This window comes from Acomys minous (assembly GCF_964271855.1).
Source record: "Acomys minous genome assembly, chromosome: 2".
Classification (NCBI taxonomy): domain Eukaryota; kingdom Metazoa; phylum Chordata; class Mammalia; order Rodentia; family Muridae; genus Acomys; species Acomys minous.
In genome coordinates, this window is record NC_140484.1 from 148,960,361 (window position 1) to 148,967,365 (window position 7,005).

The 7,005-nt window shown below is 43.4% G+C and overlaps 1 pseudogene across 1 annotated transcript; it reads right to left on the reverse strand.

Annotated features, from left to right (window-relative positions):
- Positions 1-4,669: 4,669 nt before the first annotated feature.
- LOC311578755 (heat shock protein HSP 90-beta-like) lies at positions 4,670-6,788 on the reverse strand (annotated as a pseudogene). Its single transcript has one exon. The product of its transcript is annotated as a heat shock protein HSP 90-beta-like (transcript).
- Positions 6,789-7,005: the final 217 nt, after the last annotated feature.

Below are 7,005 nucleotides of genomic sequence, written 5' to 3' on the forward strand. Positions count from 1 at the left end.
TTGCTGGATTGTTTTGTAGTTTTTGCATTTGAAGATTTGTGTCTATATATTGTTTGTTTATAAATTTGTATCATTTCTTTCAGTGACTATAATGATCAAAGACCCTATGGTACATTAAGTCTGAAGCACTGACTGTGGGGCTTTGTACAGAAAAGTCTAGCTAACACTTCTTGTAGAATATAATGTTTTCCAGGAATACATACATTGTGTAACAACAAGTATGTTTATGTTTGATAGCCATCTGCTCTCTTGAACCTTATAAAATTATAATTTGTGTAGGCCAAGTATGTCCAGATATTAGTACTTGAATATGTCAACACAATACAATTTGAAAAAGATGTAACATGAATAAAATGTAGGTTGTATTATCAGGAGCTCTTTATTCAACAGGGAAAACACGTGTACACCTACACATGTACACACACATAAAGCACATGTGCATACACACAACACATACATGAACACACATACACATACATGGGTACACAAACACAGACACACCTTCAATGTCAATGAATGTCACCATTGCTGTTATTGAGGCATGAGCTGAGCATTGAGAAACACAGAGCAATGTATGGTTATTTTTTTTACCTGTGAGGGTAAGAGCAAGGGTCTTTTAGGTGCAGAGGCCACAGTGTTTGAGTGAGCAGCCTGCATCACTCAACAGAGCAACGGCTGTTACCTGTCATCTTTATGTTTTCTACCAGAAATGGTACTCCTTATAGGAGTTACCTGGGAATGTGGAGAACATTTTCAGTTGTCATGGTGACAGAAGCACACCACTGACAGTTCAAGAGTCTGATTTGCACAACAATAAACAATGATGGGTATACTGTACCTATTTCTTTTGGATTGAAATATTTCTCGCTGGGTAAGAGGAGGGACATTTACAAGACTCAGAGAGCAGATGAAACATACAAGCTGCTGGAGGTCACAAGGGTTAGAAGGCCAAATTACACAGTGATAATTATGTAAAAGAAGAGATTCTCTAACGACTTGATATTCTAAGAGCATGTATAGGGGAAGAAGGTCTTCCTCAATCACAGACATAGGGGAGGGGAGATGGGGGGAATTGGGAGGGAGGGAAGAATGGGAGGAAACAGGGGAAGGGCTAACAATCTAGATGTAATATGAATAAATTAATAAAAGAAGAGATTCTCTAACAAGCAGATGTGCCTGCAAGTTGAACAGAGCACTTGAGATGCATTTTTATGGATTATTCCACTAGAACAGGAATGTCTATCTTTTAATCATCATTACTATGATAAGTGTTTATTTTTAATTGATATTTTGACAATTACACACACACACACACACACACACACACACACACACACACACACTGTATCTTGGTCATATCACCCCAGAACTTTTTCCTACCACTTCCCCAGAGCTCCCCAAAACCATGCCCCCAAATTCATTTTTTATAGCATACTGAGTCTAATCACTGTTGCCTGCATGAGCATGCACAACCTCCCTGTGGTCACATTCCCAAAGAAAAATTGGCTCTTCCTCCCTGAGAAGCCATCCACTTCTAGCAGGTCCTCGGCTTGTGGTAGAGGCTCATGATCTCCTTCTCCTTCTGTGTTGGAATTGTTGACAGGTGTGATCTTGAGTGGTGGGTGTGAGGTTAGTGCAGGTAATCATGGCTACTGTGAGTTCACAGTGCAACAGCCACATGACATCTAGGCAACAGCATTTCACTCTGCTCTGGTCTTTTGGCTCTTACGTTCTTTCTGTGCCCCTCCCCCTTTCCTTGATGTCCCCTGAACTTTGCAAGGGTTGTTACAGATGTCTCTTTTAGGGCTGAACATTCAATAGCCTCTCATTCTCTCATTTTCATCAGTTACGGCTCTCTGTGTTCACTGCTACAAAGGGAGCTTCTCTGACCGGCAATGATGATTTACCTATTTACTTAATCTTGTAGTTTTTTGAGACAGGTTCTCACTATGTAGCCCTATCTTGCCTGGAAGTCATGATCCTCCTGCCTCAACCTCCTAAGTGCTAAGATTACAGACACGGAAATCCAACCCAGAATGATTGTAATGATTTAATGAGAAGTTTTATTAAGGGCAGCAGTAAAATATGTACAGCGAAGAAACAAACTCCAACAACTAGCTTCATTGAAACCTCATTTTTCTCACAGCAAAAATCAAACGTCTGTTATTTGGCAGAGCTTAGTGGTTAGTTGTGGTTAGTCTTAGAATCATGAAAAATGTAATGAGTCTGGAACAATATGCTATTTATTTAATTTCAGTATAATCTGGGGAGCTGAAGAGAAATATAATTGCAATAATTACTTAATTTCAGATGAGTGGCCACACTGAAGCCACTCCTTTTGGATTATGGGAGAGAGGTGAGTTTGGGTTAAATAACATTTCTGTATGTCAGGCACTACAACATCCACTGTCTTCACTTCTTAGCTCCTCTTCATGGCAATGCTATCACTCCCCTTCCACAGGTGAGGGAGCTGAGGGTCCAGGGTGGTTACATCTTGTAGTTGTGGTCATACCTCCAGGAAGAAGCAGAGCAAGCTAAAGACTTGTGCCTTGCTTTGGAAGGAAAGGTTTATTTTGGCTCATGGTAATCTTCCAGTCACAAAACACCATGCAGGTCACATTTACCAGAACAACACTCAAGGTAGTATGGCTATAAGGAAACTTCAAATACTGTACTTTTTAGACTATAAAACCCACCTGACCATAAGATGCACCCAGTTTTTAGAGCAGTAAAACAAGAAAAACAGCAATCAGACCATAGGGCACACCCTAATTCCCCACACACACACTTTTGGGGGGGAAGTGTGTCTTATGATCTGAAAAATATGGTAATGACTGAGAGGTGGTTGGGAAATAGCTGAAGAGGCTTCTGACTAATAATTTGAAAACAAAGAGGCAGGCTGGAGGCTAGATACCAGGGAGAGCGGAAAGCAGGATGGAGCAAGGGGAGAGTTGTCAGAACAGAGAGAGAGAGAGAGAGAGAGAGAGAGAGAGAGAGAGAGAGAGAGAGAGAGAGAGAGAACATGTTCGTGTGTGTGTGTGTGTGTGTGTGTGTGTGTGTGTGTGTGTGTGTGTGTGTGTGTGTGTGTTCATGAACATCGGTACTTACCTCTCAAGCATCCCCTGCTGCCTGAACTAGATGCAGAAGTGGGGTACAGACTGAGAGGAAGCATGCTATATTAATTACTTTTCACAGTGCTGTGACCAATATAACTGACAATAGCAACTTCAAGACAGAAGGGATTATTTGGGTGGGGAGTCATGGTACCAGGAGCTGAAATGACTAGTCACATTACATGTGCAGTCAAAAAGCAGAGAGAGGCAGCCTTATTCATAATAGCCAGAATCTGGAAACAACCTAGAATGAATAAAGAAACTGTGGTATCAAAAAAAAAAAAGAAAGAAAAGAAAAAAAAAAGAAACTGTGGTACATTTACACTGTGAAATACTACTCAGCTATTAAAAACAAGGAAATCTTGAAATTTGTAGGCAAATGGATGGAACTAGAAGTTATCATCCTGAGTGAGTTAACTCAGACTCAGAAAGACATGCATGGCATATACTCATTTTTAAGCCAACATAGATGTCTCCTGAGAGTCTCCACTCAGCAGAAGTTCAGGACAGATGCTGGGACTCGATGCTGCACTCCCGGTGAGAGTGATATGGAAGAATGGGGCATGGAAAGACCCAGAGGGTTCAGGTGTCCCACAAGGAGACCATAGAGGCTGGCTGATCTGGATGGGGGAGTGGGGACTGGCTGCATAAACTGATGCACCAAACAAGAAGAATGCATGCAGTAAACCTAAATCCTTGTTCAGATCTAGCCAATGGACAGCTCATTCTCCACAGTTGTGGGGAGAGCCGGGACTTCCTCTGACATTAACTCTGGTGCTCCCAATTTGATCACTTCCCCTTGGTGTGGAGGCCTGGCGGCACACAAAGGAAGGGGTAACAGGCTATCCAGATGAGACCTGATAGGCTATGGTTATATGTTGGGGGAGGAGGTCCCCCTCTGTCAGAGGTCTAGGGGAGGGGAATAAGGCAAAAGAGGAAAGGAGAGTGGGAACAGGAAGATACAAGTGAGGGGATAACAACTGGGATGTGATGAGAGAGAGAGAGAGAGAGAGAGAGAGAGAGAGAGAGAGAGAGAGAGAGAGAGAGAGAGAGAGATATCTCACTGTGCTTCCCAGGCTAACCTCAAACTCACAATCCTTCTGCCTCAGCCTCCCAAGTACTGGGATTACAGGTGTGCTCCACCATGTCTAAATTTTAATGTGATATGTGTCCAATTTTAATTCCTGAGTATTGCCTCTCTTTGTTTAAATGTAGAGGCAAAGTTTCAAAATAAAATGATCAAAAGTCTATTTGACTTTACTTACATGCAGTTAGTGGTGCTCACCTGGTCTGGTTTATTCAAACTAGAAATCTACTTTTTTTAAACTGCGTCTTCTTTGTGTTGCATACCTTTAATTTCAAAACAAAATAAAAAACACACAATACCCAACCCTGCTATTCTGTGGGAGGGCATTTTCCTGCCTTAAGGCACAAAGACAGGATAGAAGAGATTCTTTTTGACATGAGCAGAGAGCCAGGTGGGCCAAGGCTGCTGGGGGAGCCACAGGGAAACTGTACAGAGGGCAGGGGCTTCCTGGGGTTCTTTAATGTACTTCTTACGTGTGAGAGGCATCCTTGTCATGCTCAAGTGGGGGGATCTCATCAGGAACAGCAGCGCTGGGCTCCTCTGCTGTCACTTCATATTCATCAGTGCCCAGGCATAGCTTAAGCATGTGGTAGATGTGGTTGGGATCAGTTTGGGGATCCTTATATGAAAAACCAGAGGAGAGCAGAGCAGTTTCAAACCACCAGGTCCTTGGCAGCTTTGGTGCTTTTGTCTGCCTCAGCCTTCTGCCACAGGGTCTCCACAATGGGGTGGTCAGGATTGATCTCTAGGTGTTTTTTGGCCATCATGTGCCCATTGTAGAGTTGTCTCACAGTGTCTGGGCCTTCATGATCGGCTTCATGTTGGCTTTCCAGCCATAGGTGCTTGTCACAATGCAGCAGGGTGAAGAGACGAGCCTATCGGAGATTGTCACCATTTCAACCTTCTAAGCCCAGATCTCCTTCATGAGCTTGCAGAGATTCTCATACTTTGCCTTGCTCTCCTCCATTTTCTCCTTCTCTTCCTCATCCTCTGGTAGCCCCAGGCCTTCCTTAGTCACCGAGACCAGGCTCTTTCCATCAAACTCTTTGAGCTGCTGCACACAGTACTTGTCAATAGGCTCAGTCATGTACACCACCTCAAAGCCACGTCTCTGCACACACTCCACAAAGGCAAAGCTGGCAACCTGCTCTTTGCTCTCACCAGTGATATAGTAGATGGACTTCTGTGTCTCCTTCATGCGAGACACATACTCTGACAGGGATGTCGTCTCATCTCCAGACTGAGAGGTGTGATAGTGGAGGAGCACAGAGAGGCAGTGACAGTTGATGGAATCTTCATGGATTTCAAGCTTTAAATTCTTGGAGAATGCCTCATAAAATTTCTTGCAGTTCTCTTTATCTTCAGTCAACTCAGAGAAGAGCTCAAGGCACTTCTGGACAATGTTTTTGAGATGACTTTCAGGATCTTGCTCTGCTGGAGCATTTCTTGGGAGATGTTCAGGGGCAGATCCTCAGTGTCAACCACACCATGGATAAAGTAGAGGTACTCAGGTACCATCTCATTACAGCTTTCCATGATGAACACACGATGGGCATATAGTTTTATGTTGTTCTTCCTGTTTTTCTCATAAAGGTCAAAGGGAGCTTGCCGAGGAATGAAGAGCAGTGCCCTGAATTCCAAATGACCTTTTACAGAGACGTGCTTGACTGCCAAGCAGTCTTCCCAGTCATTTGTAGAATTCGCCATATTCCTCCTAAGTGATGTCATCAGGATTACTGGTCCAAATAGGTTTTGTCTTGTTTAACTTTTCCTGATCAATGTATTTCTCCATTATCTTCTTTGTCTTCTTTTTCTTGTCTTTGCCACTGTCATCTTCCTCATCTGATCCCACATCTTCAGTCTCAGGCTTATCATCATCATCCTTGTCTTCCTCCTCTTTCTCACCTTTCTCTTCCTCTCCCTCATCATCACTGATCTCCTTCTCTCATTCTTTCTCCAAATAGAGGGTGATGAGAGAGCCTATAAACTGGGAGTGTTTCTTTACTACTTCCTTGACTCTTCTCTCTTCTAAGTATTCTTTCTGCTTTTTGAGGTGAAGGATCACTTTGGTACCCAGACCAACGGGCTCACCATGGTCTGCATGAACTGTGAAGGAGCCACTAGGAGAAGACTCCCAGGCATACTGCTCATCATCATTGTGCTTTGTGACCACAGCCATTTTCTGCCGCTAGTTAGGCAGAATAGAATCCAACACCAAACTGTCCAGTCATGGAGATGTCTGCACCAGCCTGGAGAGCCTCCATGAAGGCTTTTGTGCCAGATTTAGCAATGGTTCCCAAGTTATTTATGAAGCCAGCCTTGGTCATGTCAATGCCTGTGTCCACCAAAGTCAGCTTTTGAGGGTTAAGGACAATGTCAATTTTCAGCTCTTTGCCACTGTCCAACTTGGAAGGGTCTGTCAGATTCTCATACCGAATCTTGTCTAAGGCATCAGAAGCAATAGAGATCAATTTGCAGGGGGAAAATTTTCCTTGTTTCCACCTCTTCCTCTCCATAGTGCACTTCCTTAGGCATTGTGACAGAAAAGCCAAGTAGTAGTAGTACAGAGCAGGGTGACCCTGGACCATGTCCGACTTGCACGGCAAGCCTAGGCTGTGTGGGGATGAGGGTGAAGTGACTCCAAAACCTACTGTTTTCTAACTAAAACTTCTCCTGACAGGAAACCACACACTCTTCTGAACTACCAGAAATTGTCTTCTGCTGACATGAATATGTTTCTGGAAGGTGGATTGTAGCTGAGTATCCAAACAGATGCATTTTTTCTTGGTTCCCATCCACAGAAAT